Genomic DNA, 18714 nt, shown 5'->3' with positions numbered 1-18714 from the left:
GAATTAACTCTTTGCTTCCAGATGAAAGAAGAGAGACTAAGGTTTCTAATGCTAAATTGAATGTTTATGTAGTCCTAAAACTCAATAATCTGTGAGTCCTGCAATTTGAGTGACAATGACAACCCTGGCACTGGAGTGGACACATTTTTACACATTGTCTGGCAGTGAATGAGTTAGTCAGAATTCTGAGATTAAAGTGAGAATCTTGCCAACCTTATTTTTTTTCTTCAATTGGCCGAATCCTCTTCCGTAATATAATTCACAGTTGCCAGACGGTTCAGTAATAATTTATAAGTGGTGGCGCGCTTGTGTTTGTTACGGTAGGTTTTGCTTCGGCGTGTTTATCCAAGTTTGGTGATTACGGTAAGAGGGAGCTCGTGGCTGGCTTTCTTGGCTGAGGAGGTCGTGTTGAAAAAAAAAGCTCAGAGCGGCGATGTTCCTCCTCACTGTCTGCGGGGATCACTCGCGACACTAAACGACAACCGCGTATCTTCAACCCAACTCCGGACTCTGTTTCGCTCCTTAACCCGTAAGTTTCATGTCTTTATCCGTCAAGAAATCTTTTCCCTCAAATGCGACTTTATGGTGATTCGAGCGACGTTTGTGTATCCGTCAACGTCTCAGACTGACTGTTAGCTAAAAAACGTGGAGAGTCCGACCTACGAGAATGTAACATTGCTTCACTGTTTTATTTGTTTTTATTTTCCAAGACTGTGCTGTTGAAATTAATGTATCAGCATGTACCAAGTCGTCGAGTGTAAAGCGTTCACCAAATTTAATGAAATAATATCAAATAACACTGTGTGATAGGGACAAGTCATATCTACACGAAGACGACTTTTGAGTCCTTCTTGTAATCTTCTAAACTTAACCGTTACTTTTATATTCCAAGTCATACGAACGTGCACAACGGTGACACCCCGCCCTGTTGATGCAAATTTGACTTTGGCATAACGCCCGGCTCGTGCAATATTGTTATTAAAGCTTCGCTAATAAATCATTGAATATGTTTTGGAGTTGTTGCCAGCCACCAAATAGCGAAAAAACAGCATAATTTAAAGGACAACCGCTGTCACTTTTTTTGTAATAACTGACAAACTGACACAAGAAAAACGTTTTATAGCATCTAAAATACCCAAAACACGCAGTATGATATTTTTAGTCAAATGCAAAACACCAATAAAAATGACTTAAAGTGTCCAAAATCTGCAAAAAATTGAACTGCAAATTGGGCATTTTCAGAAAGTCCCGCCCCCGGTTCGTGACGTCACGCCAAGACGTCTTGCATTGCTAGTGAATCAAAACAATGGCTTCAGATTCTGAGAATATGCTTTCTTGTTACACATCCAGTTATAAATATGATTCAAATAGTTCTGAAGAGGAAAGCATACATGTTTGCAATCGATTAAAGAATTTATTTGTGCCATTTTGAGGCAACATTGGGGGGAAATCTCACCCAAAAAAGAGGCACAAAATGGCGACCTCCTATGGCCACCTCCGTTTCCACAGGCTGATAAATTCCTTATATGGAGCTTGGACGCCCTCTTCTGGCCTCCTGGTGGCTTTTGGGTGCAACATGAGGTCCCCAGACCGAACAAGTACAGCAAAATACATTGACGTGATGGAAGGACCGCTACAATCCGTCTTTTTTCGGTCAGGGGCGGTCCTTTAGTGACGTCACGTACGGACTCGTCACCAACTCAAAAACAAGACTTCCTGAATATTCAGCGCGAGTCTTAAAACATAAAATATTGCTATATGCAGTGGAATCCTTGTAAAAATACGCTAAGTAGAAGTCATTTAAAGCCATTTTACAAATTATGGACACAACTTGTCCGGAGACGTCGGTTGTCCTTTAAAGGTTGTGAAGGGCCACTAACAACCCCTGCCTAAAGAGAATCAACACATGGAGATACAATTCGCTGGCTTGTTTTTTTCGTATTTCACCTGTTCAGAGGTTGAGATCAATTATTTATGGAAGAAAATAATAGTGTTTTTTACAGTCAAGGGCGGTCCTTTAGTGACGTCACGTACGGACTCGTCACCAACTCAAAAACAAGACTTCCTGAATATTCAGCGCGAGTCTTAAAACGTAAAATATAGCTATATGCGGTGGAATCTTTGTAAAATACGCTCAGTAGAAGGCTGGCTGTCTCTCTCTCTGTCTGTCTATCTGTCTCTCTCTCTGTCTTTTTCTGGCTGTCTGTCTGTCTCTCTGTCTTTTTGTCTCTTTTTCTGTCTGTCTCTCTCTCTCTGGCTGTCTGTCTCTCTCTCTGGCTGTCTATCTCTCTGTCTCTCTGTCTGTCTATCTATCTGTCTGTCTGTCTCGCTGTCTGTCTCGCTGTCTCTGTGTGTGCGTGCGTGTGTGTGCGCGTGCGAGCATGTGTGTGTGTGCGTGTGTGCACGTGCGCTTCTTGAGCAATTCTATTTGCCAAGCAATGGAGGGTTGTTGTGGTATGACAAGGGGGTATGCAAGAAGCATCATGAGAGGCGCTGTTGCAGTTCAGGTGTGTCATGATTTGTCCTCAGAGCAGTTAAGCAATGTTGCCGCTGCTGCACTTTCACCAAACACCTTCATCACGCTGCAAGCCCCAATTCCGAAGCTCAGCCCTGTCGTGTTTTCTGAATGAGAACCAATACTTTTTTTAGCTCATTGTGTATAACACACAACAAACCATGAACTCAAGATGGTGGCTTGGGTCAAACAGGTGCCAATCATAACATGCGGGAAACGACAAAAATACATCTCAAAGCGGAGTCCAGGCAAACTAATTTATAAAATCTTGAACTTTAAACAATGTCAAAAACATTATACTGTATTTGATTAAAAATTAATCTGCAAGGCATAGTGTGGAAAATAATACATACAGTAAAGAAATTTTTCTGATAAAGATAAGGCTCTCCTGTACATTGAAATGAACATTTTTGACTACAACCTTTACCCTAATATTCAGAAATGACAACATACTATTTTCACGTTGATGAAATCCAATAATACTAATTCTGGTTCCAGTGAAACCATTAACGAATACAGTAATATTACAAGGTGCATCTTGACTAGTTATTGTGAGTTATCCATAAGTAGAATACCATTTCTAATCGATCACAGAGTCTGGCTTGACAGTGTCGCCTTTAGGTGTCTTCCTAATTGGGTTGGAAAGGCATACATCCATCCTGAAGTTGCCTTTAAAAATGTAAAAATACATCACAAAAGCTACTTTGTGAAATTGTATTCATTTTTTTCTTTTTCAGTTCACAACCCCCATTTCACTTTGTTGCTGTATTATCGTCTTAACTATTTGAAAAAAAGAATACAGTGGTACCTCGGTTCTCGAACGCCTCACTGTTTGAACAAATCGGTGTTCGAACAAAATATTCGAGATATTCTTGCTTCGGCGTTCGAACATCAATCGGTGTTCGAACGCCAATTCGACGCGTGAGTGCGTACGCGAGGGTGGGGAGCTGAGCGGCGCACGGGTGTATCGCTCTGTTCGTGACCAACTGTTGTCGCTAGCGGACGTGCTGCGTTTTGCTCTAGCGTTTAATATAGGTGTACGAAGAGTTTTAGCCCCTAATCATGCCTTAAAGTGACAAAAGAAAAGTAGTGCGTACAATTATTGCATTTAAGAAAGAAATAATCGCAAAATATGAAGGAGGTGGGCGAGTGTCTGATCTGGCGAGGGAATACAGCATGGCAAAATCTACGATCAGTACGATATTAAAGAATAAGAAGGCTGTGAAATCTAGTGATGTGACTGTGGGCGTGAGAGCAAGTGTCATTGGATAGATATTTTAAGAGAAAAGAACATCCTGTAGCCGAGTCATCCGTAGCTGTCACGTTCCGAGCGAGAGTGACGGCAGCTGACTCGTCGGAACGTAGTAGAATGTTTGGGATCCCAAAACAGACACGTACTACCCAAGCAGGATGTTTATTCACAAATAAAAGAAAATACGGCGAGTAAGAAGGCAGGGGGTGATCCAACCCGCTTACTACGCCAAAAAGCAAATGGCACACGAGCGCGCTTTGAACATCGAGGGCCAATATACTGCATGTTTTAAATATCTCCCTCCTCCAACAAACCTTCAGAAATTGTCTGCAGAGCTTACCAATGGGCTAATCATTTGAATTATTTGGACGGCAGCAAATTAATTTTGAACACAGGAATAACCCTGATTACAATTTAGCCTGGAGACCAGGAAGATCCCGTTGATTAGTTGACGTAACGAGAGCTGATTGCGATTGAACTCACTTACAGCTATGTGCAAACATGTTTGTGCAGTCAAATAGTACAGTGAGAGGTGTGTGGAGCTCCCAATACAGTTGAGTGAGATTTTTTATTATGATTTAATCTAAAATTGTAATGCTCACTTCCAAATTGCCAGGTTTTTTTTCCCTCGCAGATATGTTTTTTTTCCGTACATAGGGTTTTTCCTGGCTGAAATTGAGGGGACAGGTCGTACCTCACCATGTGCTGTGACGTCCATGTGTCCTGTGAATTCAACAGACTCGTTTTCTTTTACAACAAAGATTCTTTCAGTCTTCTAATAACAATATTACTATTATCATCATAAATAATTTGTTCATTAAAACTTGCACAGGAGAATGATGGCCTCATAGCTTTTGTGGTGGAACCACTTTTATTTGAGAGAGATTATTTCAGCCTTCAAAGTCTGTGTCCAATAGGATGCTGCAGTGTACTCTGTAAAATGAAAAACACATTTTTTCAACTCGATCAAAATTATATTACAGTAAAGTCTCGTTATATCGATATCGGATATATCGATAGTCCCGGTTATATCGATACTATTTCTATGCACGCACGGAGAAAATTACATGCAAACAGGGTCGGATATATCGATAGTCCCGGTTATATCGATATTTTTTCGGACTCCCTTGAATATCGATATAACGAGACTTTACTGTATTTTAGGTTTTGTAGTTTGATTGGTTGAGTGCTTTCAGGTACTATATCTTCAATATACTGTATTTCTTCTCTTCTGTTGCTTTGTGAATGTCTTTTTAATGTGTCAGCGTGCAGTTGGTTTAGGGAGGCAACTATCGCCTGCTGTGTTGGGGAGCGGTGCATGCCGTCCTCAACATGCTTGAGGCAGGTCAATTGATCTCGCCATTGCTTGTCCAAGCCACTTCTTTGTGTTTTTAAGACATTACTATGCCCCTAACAGGTAACGGATTTATATAGTCGTACCTCCAGATTCGTTCTGGCATTAACCCATTCACTGTCTGACGATATGCAAAGATTTGTCCACTCCAGTGCCATGGTTTTTGTCCTTTTCACTCAAATTGCAGGACCCACAGAATATTGAGTTTTAGGACTACATAAACATTCAATACAGGGTTAGAAACCGTTGACTTTCATCAGAAAAAAAGTTAATTTCTAACTTCTATGGATCTGGAGTTATCTGAGCTCAAAATGGGGGCGGCAGTACAACATACAATACAATATATATTGATTTATATAGTGCTTTAACAAGAGCTGAAGTTGTAACAAAGCGCTAAACTGGAAAAAAGGCAAACACTGCCCCATCGTGGAAGGGAAACACATTGCCAGAGGTCTGACCAGCCCTTTATCGGCACCCCCTGTGAGAAAAACCAAACCCAAATACAAGAGAATGCTGCTCCACATCACACTAAATTCGGGAACAGGAGCGAATGAGTTAATTACTCTGCTCTGCTTCACCTGGACTCGGTAGCCACCTTTAAAAAATGGCTGCTTTCCCTGCCATTTCTGCACTGCTAAAAATCATATATTTTTATTTGACACACAAGAAATATTTACCTGTTTGTTACATTTGCGAGAGAAAATCATAATACTGATAACATCCACCCATGGGGAAAAAGAAAACAACATAATCCGATTTGTTTCTGCATCGTTGCTTCGGGTCTTTCCTGTGCACTGCTCTTGTTATAGCGCCTCCATAGTGGTGCATCACTGCGACTGCAGTTAAAATAAGTCTGCAGAAGAACATAATTTCCTCAATCAGCACAGCTGGAGCTTTACACTGTGTTGAGTGATCACAATCCGGCTGGTTGGGGACGGCAGCAAATTAATTTTGAACACAGGAATAACCCTGATTACAATTTAGCCTGGAGACCAGGAAGATCCCGTTGATTAGTTGACGTAACGAGTGCTGATTGCGATTGAACTCACTTACAGCTATGTGCAAACATGTTTGTGCAGTCAAATAGTACAGTGAGAGGTGTGTGGAGCTCCCAATACAGTGACACCTCGGCATACAAATGCTTTAGCTCACGAACGTTTCGAACAAGAACGCTCAAGAACATTAAATTCGCAAGCATATAGCCTTGCCTAACCAACGAATTTTCAGCGGACGAACCAAATCACACAGCGCCACGGTGGCTGGCGGACTAGTTTTCCACACCCCCTTTCTTTGAGTGCAGACATGGTTTGTTATCGAGTGGAGTACTTTTGTTATTATGGGAGTGAAAAAGATCCCACCACAGGCTAGTGTTCAGCCCTAGAGGACACAAAAGAAAATTACGGTCGAGCAGAAGAAGGAGATCATCAAGAAACACAAACGAGGTGTGCGTTTGTGTGACTTAGCGTCCCAGTACCAGTACGCTAAGTCGACCATGGCTAAGGGTGTTTCTGTGTTGTCTATGCAACGGCCTCAGGCAATAGAAGAGGTTGAAAAACTTCTGGTGATTTGGATTAACAAAAAGCAGCTAGCTGCTGTGAGTGAGGGTATTATCGCTGAGAAAGCATGGCTACTTCACTCGGATATCATCAAGAGGCAACCACATCAACGACCATCACAAAGGTAAATAAAACAAATTTATTATACCGTACAGTTTAATTATTTCATTACAATACAATGGCACATTTATTATACATAAAATAAGGTATATTTTGTGTAGTTTTAAGGCTTATTTACGAGAAAATTATGTTTTATGGGGACCAGGGAATGGATTATTCTCATTTTTAATGGTTTCTTATCGGAAATAAATGTTCGGCAGACGAACCTTTTGCCTTACACACACTTTTTGGGAGCCAATTAAGTTTGTGAGCTGAGGTATCACTGTTCTCAAAGGACTATCAATATTTGCAAACAGCAAGTTAACTCATAGTTCTTAGCACATAGAGAGGAGCCAGATGAGGTGGCTTGGGGATCTGATTAGGATGCCCCCTGGACGCCTCCCTGGTGAGGTGTTCCAAGCATGCCCCACTGGCAGGAGACCCCTGGGATGACCCAGGACACGCTGGAGAAACTATGTCCCCCAGCTGGCCTGGGAACGCCTGGGGATCCGCCAGGACGAACTAGAAGAGGTGGCTGGAGAGAGGGAACTCTGGGCTTCCCTGCTGAATCTGCTGCCCCCACGACCCGACCCCCGGATAAGCGGCAGAAGATGGATGGATGGAAATTAACTCATTCACTGCCAGACGTGCAAAAATATGTCCACTCCATTGCCAGGGTTTTTTTTCATTGTCCCTCAAATTCCATGACCCACAGAATCTTGAGTTATAGGACGACATAAACATTCTATACAGCGTTAGAAATCTTAGACTTGCTTCTTTCATCAGAAAAAAAGTTAATTCCTACATTATTTTTGTCTGGAGTTATATGAACTTGAAATGAGGGTGCCCGTACAAAATATAATGCAATACTGTACATACATGTTGGTTTATATGGTGATTTAACATCTGAAGCTGGAACAATGCGCTAACATCGAAAAAAGGCAAATGCTGCCCCCTCGTAGAAAATACATTGCCAGTGGCCATGGCCAGCGCTTTATCAGCACCCAAGTAAGTTCGTGAATGGCAGTGAACCAGTTACATTAAATTAGTGGGTTTTTTTTAAATAGCAGAAACATGTCTTACAGAAATGTTGAATCTACGATCAGGACAAAAGAGGGTGATTATACTTCCTTGTCATCACCTCAGTAATTAATGTTCACTTGGATCCATCCACAGTATTCTCACAATATATGGGAGGATATTTTATCAGTTTGGGTGTTTAAAAAAATCAAATAACAAATTTTCAAATTGACTAGTCGATGACTCATTCAGGTCCGAGATATTTCTGAGCCTTTTTATTGACATGAACACTTTCAGCCATCGCACATTTTCCTGCAGCCGGTGTTTATTAGCATGGGCATCCCGGGGGGTGGCTCTGCTAATCGGCAAAGACGTGAGCACTATCATATGGAGATGATGGCTGATGTGTCTCTGCATTTTTAGAGGCGAGGCACTGAGGCATAAAGCAGCACATTGTACAGCTATAAGCGATCCCTCTGGGCTTTTGAATATTCTTGTTGTGGTAGGCAAAGCAGATGGTCACCCTTTGTTTCATACATTTTATTTCTTCAGTGATTAACAACTTAAATTAATAACAGAGGCCATTTTGACATGGCAAACTCATTTGGATGGTAATGTTATCGTTATTGGTGGTTTGAAATGCATTCTAATGAAGAGACAGCTGGAAGAGGAAGAGTAGTAGTCTTTATGGAGCTAATCGAAGGCAACCAGGTCTGCTAAAAAAATCTTGATGTTAGGCATATGAGGTCTGAAAAGTGCTTGTAAATCCATTTACGGCTTTCACTGCTAATGGCTGGTTACATAGTGCACTTGTTGAATCGTGCATATGACCTGCACGTGAAAATACAGTGAGACCTCGGTTTACGAACTCCTTGGCTTACGAACTTTTCGGTTTACGAACGTTACATTTATGAAAATTTTACCTTGTCATACGAACTATTTTTCGAGATACACACGGAGCTGCCATAATGAATGATGTGTCGTTCGCAAACGAGCCTGTTCTTCTAACAACAAAATGGCAGCCAACTGCATTTATTTCTCTATTCGCCACCCCCAGTCTTCGGTTAAAGCCACGTGATTGGTCAAGACCCCAGCAGGGGGGGGGGGTTTAAACATTAAAGAGACAGGCAGACAGAGAGTGAGTGAGAGAAAACACACACACGAAAGGTAGATGACAGCGTTTTAAACCAAAAAAACAAAAGTGAAAAATAAAAGACAAAACAAAAAAGGTTAGAAAATGCATAGAAAACAGTGAAATTTAGACTCGTTTGAACTTTGATAATTCAAAAGCAGAGTGTGGACTGGAAGGTTAAAATATCCCATCAATCAGGCTCCACAAATAACCCGCACAAGTCATCTGTACACTTGATGCAAAAAGCTATCAACCCAGCTAAACAGATCACAATTGATGAAGAACTAGACACAATTATCACAGAGAAAACACCTACAAGGGATCATTCTTCAAGATGGTGAAAGAAGCCTATGTTCCTCATTAAGTGTTTAATGCTGAGGAAACCGGACACTCCATTCCATCAAGCCATTAACGGCCATCACAAAGGTAAATAAAATAACTTTATTGTATAGTACAGTTTATTTCTTTAATCATAATACTATAGCACATTTATTATACATAAAATAAGGTATATTTGTGTAGTTTTAAGGCTTAGAAAATAGGAAAGAAGAAAATTGTGTTTTATGGGGACCTGGGAACGGATTATTCTCATTTTAACGGTTTCCGATGGGAAATTAATTTTTGGGATACGCACTTTTCGCCTTACACACGCTGTCTGGGGACCAATTAAGTTCATAAACCAAGGTCCCACTGTACAGAATTCATCTGGTGCACACTAGATGAAAGTCTTCCGCAACATGGGAAATCATTCCAAGAATGCAAGTTTCTGTGAAGCAGTGGAACCGCGACAGAATGGCCATTATATTTTAAATTCATGTGTCGTGCGGCGCTACAGCAAGCAGGTGGAAAGATGATAAAAGTTGCAGCCAACTAGATGCAGGAAGGGTACTGTGAGTTTTCTTTATTTGAAGTTGATATCAGTTTTCGGCAGACCCCAGGTAAGACTGCTCTCCAGGTTGTCCTTTGTCACTCTTCTTCCTTCTCGAAGTGACTGGCTCAGTCTAGTTTTAAAGGTGCTTCACCTGAGCTTCTGGCCAATCAGATCCCAGCGGCAATTGGCCATTCCCAGGTGGTTGCAATCACCTTCTCAATCAGTCTCAGTGAATTAGTGGTCGCCCAACTCTACTGTTTTGGATGGGGAGAAATGCGCACCTTTCTCCCATCCAAAATCCAGAACACACAAAATTATTTAACATTTCTTTTGGCATCATGACATCATGATTCAACCCAAATTTGAACCTTTTCGAATAATTGTGCGTGTTGTTATGAATACCTTACGAGCTTCATCGGGACAGTCAGCACCAAACTATTCTGTTTTTTCTTTGTCTTTTTGATTGGTTACTCTTAAAACAAGTGTCAATGATATCATGAGTAAAATTTGAATTCAAGTTAAAATGGTAGAAGAAGCACTTGTAGTGATTCAGTTTAATGTGAACAGAATAATGGAATGTACATTGGAAAGTCTAAGTATTTTTGTATTTTCAATATCAGACACATTCACTGACATACAAAAAGGCCTTGCTTTAAACGTCTCAAGAGTTATTGGTAGAATTGAAAGAAGTGGAATTTAGTTAAAGTGTCCAGTGGGCCGCTATATTTAGAATCCTGCTAATATGCTGCCTTGCGTTTTGTCTGTAGAGAGTCTTTGTTTAGGCCAACATGGATTACTTTCTTTATGGCATCTTGCCTCTTAATTCCCTGCCGAGTGTAATGAAACTTTGTTAACTGTGGCTTTAATAATGATCTTCTGGCAGATGTGCTTGTTTGTTTCCCGTGGATAAGATTAGCAAAGCTCAGGCCATATGCTGCCTTCTATGACGCTGACAATTTTATTGCAACTGTAGGCTGCCAAAATCATTAATTTCCACCAGGGTGAAAACACAAATGTATTTCCATTTTTTTGATCAGTGACAAACCACTGGACAATATTGTGTGCATACAGTAAAGTCTCGTTATATCGATATTCAAGGGAGTCCGAAAAAATATCGATATAACCGGGACTATCGATATATCCGACCCTGTTTGCATGTAATTTCCCCCGCGCGTGCATAGAAATAGTATCGATATAACCGGGACTATCGATATATCCGATATCGATATAACGAGACTTTACTGTATTAGGAAATTCACATCCTTCCTCAGGCTGGTCCGCCTGTCTGCAAATTTCATTTGGCATTTGTTGTATAATCCCTTCCACTTCCTATTTGCATGTCGGTCAACTTGGACTTTTTTTTATGTTTCTTATTCAATACATTTCTTTATTGCGCAGTGATGATTTACAGTTGAATACATCTCAAACCGTGCTCTTATCTCCGTTGACAGGTGAACTACTCCACTGCAAATTTGCTACAAGATAACAGCTTCATCTTACTACTTCATATTCCATATCTACAATCGGTAAGCCACTGAAGTTCCTTCAAGGACTAACGGTCACTTGAAATGTCTTACTTCCTTATCAGTTTGTGTCGCTATACGTTCTTCCATTGCTTTGTCAGTCCAAGTTTCCCTGTTTTTCTTTTGTTGTGAGTGTGCATGTGCGTGCGTGTCTATCAGGGGTGAGTGGTTTCACATTCCCCTTTTGCCATTTGGTCATCAGCCACTTTCGCTCCAGGCCTCTTGTATTTCACATCTAACATTTTAACTCACATAATCTTGTGGTGCTTTTAAATGCTAACGTTTTGTAGCTACCATTTCTCATGTTAAAATTGTTCAAATAAAACAAAGTACACAATCTGTAACATGTACATATCAATGACACCGGAGCCGGTATAAAACTGACGAAAATATCTGTAAATTGAACATTAGATTGAGAATTTGTTCTGGGTTTATTATAACCAAATAGTTTTGTTTACAAGTAGTTTAATTTAGGGCGGCAGTGGGATAGACACTACTCTTGTCACTGGTTTAATAAATATGTAAAAGCACTGCAAGTATTTAACTGCAGTGTTTCCTAATTGAACATTTGGTGGAAATAGTTGCTGTCTGATTGCGTCATTTACCAATGAACAGTTGTTTTTGATGTCTTTTTTGGGGCTCCTCTCCAATTAGCTTCACTGAAGTAGTTCAGTAGTGATCACTATAAAAAGACATTTTCAGTGTAATGGTTGTTTTGTCTGTTACAAACCTTCGCTGTGCAATATCAAATGTCTTTTTTCATGTTCTTCATTCTACCCTTTTGGTTTGTTCCAGTAAATTGTAATATAGAACTATAATTGATTCCGGTTTGCTTTTAAAGGGTGAGTAAAAATAGGGTGGGCAAGGGATGACTTTCAAATAAATGAAATAGTTTATGAGTTTGAACAAGATATTAGGTGTGGACAAAGTGTTTACTGTGAGCCATATGTTTGCAGTGCCATTTTTGGGGGGGATAGGCATATCTTCTTGGATGTTGCAATTGCACCAAATAACTGCTGATATGAGTAAAGTCATTGAAGTTGTTCTCCCCTAAGAGAGGGGAGACTCATGCCTTAACCAAAGTACTTCATTAGGCGCCGTTTTAGCCACGCCCATGAATCAGGAGAACTGAAATGTTGAAAAAAACGACGCAAGTATTTTATATTCTGTGTTTTTTTATTAATCCTGTCAACATCTGTTCATGTGTGGTGTAGTTGGTACAAATAGGTTCTCGTTGACGATTGGCAACATTTTGCTGAGTGAAGTTCACATTAGCAAAGTATGGCAAAATGGGCGTAGGAGCAAAATTGTCACCATGAAGTTATTACCAGGCATGCAATTGAGCTTGTCAGCCCAAATTGCACTGACAAATATTGGAAACGCTGCAGCAGAAAGATCAATAGCTCGGTTAGTTTTGGTTATAGAATTATAAAGACAATTGAAGTTTTGAGTACATCACTTTTTTAAAAAAACACATTCACTGCCAGCCAATGTGCAAAAATATGTCCACTCCAGTGGCAGGGTTTTTGTCATTTTCACTCAAATTTCAGGACCCACAGAATACGAATTTTAGGACTACATAAACATTCAATACAACATAAGAAACCTTAGACTTCTTTCATCCCAAAAACATAGTTCATTCCTATGTTCTGGGTCTGGAGTTATCTGAGCTTGAAATGCGGGTGGCTGTACAAAAGGCAAATGCTGCCCCCTCGTGGGAGGGAAAAACATTGCTATGGGTCTGGCCAGTGCTTTATCGGCACCCCTCTGCAAGAAAAAAAAAACAAAACCAGAACAAATTCGGATTTGGCGCTCCACCTCTTGCTTTCAATTCCCAAATGCAGGAATGGCAGTGAATGAGTTAATCTGATGCTGAATTTAGTCAAACTGCTGAATAGAGGCACCACCAATAATCGACCTATCCGATAGTCAATCCCTTGTCTGGCAGCTATATGTACAGAATATTTCCTGAAGGGAAATAAAAACCTAAATTAAACCGCATTATGCCAATTATTACTGCACGACTGCCAGTTCTTTGCCTGGCCATCTTCTATATTTTAAACAAATCAAGCAAAAATATTTGCCAAATTAACAGTCAGGTGTAGTCAGTGAATCCAGACCCAAAAAAAATCAGATACCAGCAGGAGGACACTGAAATTAAAGTCATCGTTAAAATAAATCAAAATCTCAAAATGACTGTCGCCAAGGAAATAAATGAAAGTAATTGCTGCAGGAGACCAATGCAACCTTTCCCGTAATTAGAGCTCAAGCTCCTCATGCATGAACATCAGACAAAGGGTGTAGGCAAAGATTTGCTGTCGGCTAAGGTTTGTTCCCTCATTTGTTGCTGTGTAAACTCTGCCAAACCCTCATGGCATTTTGGGGCCTTGGTAAAAACCTGATTAGCAAGCCATGTCGTCCTACTCACGTTGATCAAGAAGCAGCTATTTTGAAGATACATAGCATGGCAAAAATGTAAGCTCAATAAGCCATTTGAAAGCAACCCTCCAATCTGAACTCAAATAGCATACATCATATGTTTCATCTGACTATTATTCAAGGCCGTATTGAAATACAGTAGTGTTCCTTCTTAACTTCAACCAAGTTATCTTGAGCTGTTCACCTATTGAGCAATTTCAATACACTCATCTTTTTTCTAAAGGGTCAGGAGAGGAGCCGAGAAAAGGCTGAGATGTCTGCTGTCGACATCAAAGGTGTTTTCTAATACTCCAGCAACCTTCTATTTAAGCCATCTAGAGTGCAAGACGTAAAGGCAAATTATGCACATGAAAATGAAACCAGCTCATTTGAATTAAAAGTTGCCTATTCAGTAACCATGTCATTTGTTTTACGGATGGGGTCATGTGTCGTCAATACGGTGTTTGCTCGCTATCACGTTTCATCTTTCACAGCTTTGCTGTTTCACAGTTTTGCTTTTTTTGTGGGGGTGAGTTCATTCTTTCATTCATTTGTTTGTTTGTTTGTTTATTCGCTGATTCAGTGCAGTTTAATTATGTATTTATTTACAGTGATTTGTGTACAGTAGGCCTGGCTAACCCGCGGCTCCTGAGTCGCATGCGGCTCTTTGACTGATTTCACGCAGCTCTTAAGGGGCGTCCACATGACAAGCATAAAAAATGTTTGACGCTGGCGCTGCCATTCATCCCCTATGTACCGTAACCTCACAACCATTGCGCCCGCAGTGCATTTTGGAGAAAATGGACTTTTAAGTGCACCTGATAGTCGTGAAGACTTATACCTTATAGTCGTGAAAATACGATATCAAGCTGACCATGTGACGTCAACACACATGTGCGTGAGATGAAAATCAATCATTTTGTCACGATTTGCGAGGTGGTGTTGGCTCCCAAAAAGCAGGCAGGAGGGAGCAGCAGCTTGTATTTGACAAATTGTATTAAAATAAAGTCAGCAGGAACAAAGTCTAAAACATCAAAGTCATCCGAACTGAAAAGTACAAAGTATCAAAGAAAACCATGAGTAAAAATCTGCCAAGATGAAACAAACCTGACAGGGTGAAGCAAACATATTTCTTCAGAGCCACTTCAGCTCACTCCACGCGAACATCAACCAGGAATTTCCCAAAGGGACTGAACTTCGCAAGCCCAAGTTGGTCACTTTGAAAACTCAGACCAAAAAGCAGATAATTTTTTTCCTAAATTTTACCAAGCACCCAGAGACCGTAACGCTTGCATCATACCAACTGGCTTGGAACATTGCACAGGCTAAAAAGCCATACAACTAAGGGGAGTTTATTAATGTAGCAGATGTCCAACTGTCCCGCCACACTGTTGAACGCAGAATATCAGACGTCAGCACGGCTATTGAATCACAGCTGCACTCTGACCTTCAAGCGTGTGAGTATTTTAGTGTTGCATTGGATGAAAGTTGTGACATACAAGAAAAGCATCAGTTGGCAATATTTGCACGGTCTGTGAAAAAGGATTGTGTGATCAAACTCCTTGATATTGTGCCATTAAAAGAAAACCCGTGGCATAGATGTGAAAGAAACAATGATGGCTTCACAGATGAAGCTGCGGGTGATTTGATACCCCAATGTCAAACCGGCTGCGCTTAAAATACTGTCAATGTTCGGGTCAACATACGTCTGCAAGTCTGTGTTTTCTCCCCTGAAACGTGTGAAATCAAAGCATCAATCCGTTCTGACTGAAAAGAATTGCTTCGAGTGGCAACAACAGAATGCAAGCCAGATTTAATGAGGATTGTTCAAGCCAAGGAATGCCAGAAGTCCCACCAAACAACATGTGCGCTATTGTAAATTATTATATTTTTGTTTGCGGACTTGGTTGAACTGAGTTTGTGTGTGTAAGACAGTGTTCTTTGTTGGAAATGTTCCTGTGGTTTTAGTACTCTGGGAGTCAATTTCTGATATATTTGTTGATTTTGTGTGTAAAATGTGATATTTATCATAAATCTGGATGGGCAGAGGTCTGTGTGTGTGAGGGATGGGCGATGGGGTGTTCATGTGTGCCCATGTTTATGATGTGGCTCTTTGCAGTAACATTGTAAAAAATGTGGCTTTTCGTCTCTGACTGGTTGGCCACCCCTGGTGTACAGCATCCTGATTCGCTAAAGGGGTGTAGACTGATGACAACAGTCTCCACGCCATGACCAAAACCCACAATGTTGACAAAACATTCTCGGTAGTATTTCTAAAAACTATCATTTAGGTGTGAGAAAACATCCATATTTTAATTTTAATTTTGAAATGCTTGAGCCTGAAAAAAAGTTTAGTATTTGGTTTAATTCAAGACAGTGTTGTATCATATTTCACAATAATTCTAAAAAAAATAATGAATATGACTCATCCATTGATTTTGCAAGTTCTTGGAATTCGCAGGTGTGGAATGCAACCCCCAAGATAAGGAGGAATTACTGAAATACCTACATTTCAACCCTCTGTTTATTTATTTTACATCATATTGATTTCCAAACACAGATAGTGTCTTAGAACCCACACATGTTGACAGTGTTAAAGAAATCATCCGGGAAGCTTGTGTTGCTTGACAGCACAGTGTTTGAGACTCATCATCCAGTGAGTGGGCATTTGAAAATTGGGAGTAGGATGAACAACTTTGCTCCCAAAGAAACAGATGCATCTCGACAAACTTAATTTAGTTGTTTGTTTATGCTGGGCTTGATTGGTTCTCTCTCCATTTTGCTGCTTTCTAAAATGAGGACATTTCAAAGATCATTTGCAGAGTCCTCTTGACCAGATTTAATCAAATTCTCTTGCCTGGCGCCTGATGATTTGGCACAACTATGAAAGACATTTTTTTTGGTCTCCCATAAAGTTTTTGTCTGTTTATACATCCTATCAAGGTCAGTGTTACGTTTTTGAAGATATCATAATATGCACATTTTCTAGTTGTTACAAGCAACCATTTGCACACTTGTCAACGAGAGACGAGTAAGTGACAGAGTTAGTACAATATTCTCAATGCACAACTCAAGGCACACCACCTGTTGTTTGAAGGCAGCCACTTTTCGAGTGAACAGAAGTATTGGAACAAAGTTCGAACAAAATTAAACTAGCTTCACATGAATAGCAATTAACAATTAAGAGCATAACTTGCAAAATATGTAACCCACAACTTTACCAGACAGTTGTATTCTTCAGTTGAATAACTTTTTGTAGGCCTTTTCTGGAGCCTCTTTCGTTTTTTTTATTGGCTTCTGAGGGTTTTAACCTTCATTCTGATTTTCAGGAGGTAAAATGCACATTGTATTTGTTTTAGTGCCATATCCAATGCAAGACCTTCCACTTTTTTGCCTGATGAAGTCCTTTGTTTTGTCGGATTTTTTTTTCTGTTGCTTGTCAGACAAAACGGTTTTGTCGTATTCAAAATTGAGTCAACTGTTACCACTATGAGTTGGTTACACCATAAATAAAAACAAGTGAACGGGCTCACTTGTTTGTTGAAGTAGATGTGAGTCCAAGCCATGCCATTACCTTCACTATATTTGGCAGATGGGAAGCACATCATTTCCTTCTGCTTACTTTGGCCTTTCGCTCACAATGGTTGAAGTTAATCCTGTTCTCATCAGTCCCAAAAAACTTTATTGCAAAGCCCCTGCAGCCCTTACCGGTACTGCTTTGCAATCTAGTCCACCAGAACAGTCATAAAACCATCATAGTTGTGTATGTCTTTGATGTGGCATCAGATCTTGGAATGTCACGTATTTATCAAATACAGAGAAAAAATTGCCTGTTTTTTCCTGATTTTAAAAGGGCTAAATGACCGTTTATTATTTACTCTTAACTGCGGTAGTTGCTCATCTGCTTATCCACAAGTGGTTGGCTTTAAATGCTGCTGACTTATCAAATCCTCCTGCTGGGCAATTTGAATGTTTAAATCCAAGTTTGTGTGTCATTCCTTAGTCGTATTCTTTGAAAAATACAGCAGGCCCAACCTAAATTGGCTGAAATAAACTCCCATGTTATTGAGTTGTTGTTTTTGTAAGAATGGATTTTTGACCTTTGCCAAGATGTGAAAGCCCACGTGTCTACGTTATTTCTGACGCAGAGTCAACCCTGAAAGTTAGTTCTGCTCGTCATCCAGGGAGGCTACTTAGCAACAAAGTAGCACTTCAGCGAGCAAGATGACATCCTTTGTGTAAGTAATACTGTTGTGGAAGAGATACAGTTTAAATTAAATATTGTCTGTACTAGCCAGAAAGTCCAAAAGTCTTCTCTTAGTAGACTTTACTGTCTTTTATGTGTGACTTGATCAGTAAAAGAAGTACTTTTATGGCCGGTACTGTTCAAGGGCGACAGAATGTGTGCAACTGAAAATGGTTTCAATTGCTTTTTTGCTTTTGTGAGGGTTTTTTGGGAAGGTCTGGCGGAATCCCCTGTCAGAAGGAGTTTCAACTCCCACCTCCGGCAGAACTTTACACATGTCCCGGGGAGGACATTGAGTCTGAATGGACCATGTTCCGTACCTCCCTTGCTGAGGCAGCAAATCGGAGTTGTGGTTGGTGCCTATCGTGGCGGCAACCCCCGTACTCGCTGGTGGACACCAGTAGTAAGGGATCCCGTAAAGCTGAAGAAGGAGTCCTACCGGGCCTATATGGCCTGTGGGAGCCCTGACACAGCTGACAGGTATTGATTAGCCAAGCGGAATGCAGCCTCGGTGGTCGCCGAGGCAAAAACACGGGCATGGGAAGAGTTTGGTGAGGCCATGGAAGCCGACTTCCGGACCGCTTCGAGGAAATTCTGGTCCACCATCCGGCGTCTCAAGAGGGGAAAGCAGTGCACCACTAACACTGTGTACAGTGAGGATGGGGCGCTGCTGACTTCGACTCCAGACGTCGTGAACCGATGGGCAGAGTACTTCGAAGACCTCCTCA

At 40.7% G+C, this 18714-nt stretch overlaps 1 protein-coding gene across 1 annotated transcript in view; it reads left to right on the top strand.

Annotated features, from left to right (window-relative positions):
* Positions 1–369: 369 nt before the first annotated feature.
* The window catches only part of LOC148897957 (tumor protein p53-inducible protein 11-like), a 45552-nt gene continuing 27207 nt past the window's right edge, over positions 370–18714 (top strand). Inside the window, exons 1-2 of the mRNA XM_088997235.1 lie at positions 370–529; positions 11251–11325. The gene's annotated coding sequence lies outside the window, so the exon portion shown is untranslated. The remainder of the gene's footprint in view (positions 530–11250; positions 11326–18714) is intronic.

The sequence above is a fragment of the Hippocampus bargibanti genome, linkage group LG05, assembly GCF_051943395.1.
Source record: "Hippocampus bargibanti isolate YZ-2025 linkage group LG05, ASM5194339v1, whole genome shotgun sequence".
Classification (NCBI taxonomy): domain Eukaryota; kingdom Metazoa; phylum Chordata; class Actinopteri; order Syngnathiformes; family Syngnathidae; genus Hippocampus; species Hippocampus bargibanti.
Note: the sequence above shows the minus strand (reverse complement) of the source record. Positions and strands in the feature narration are given on the sequence as shown.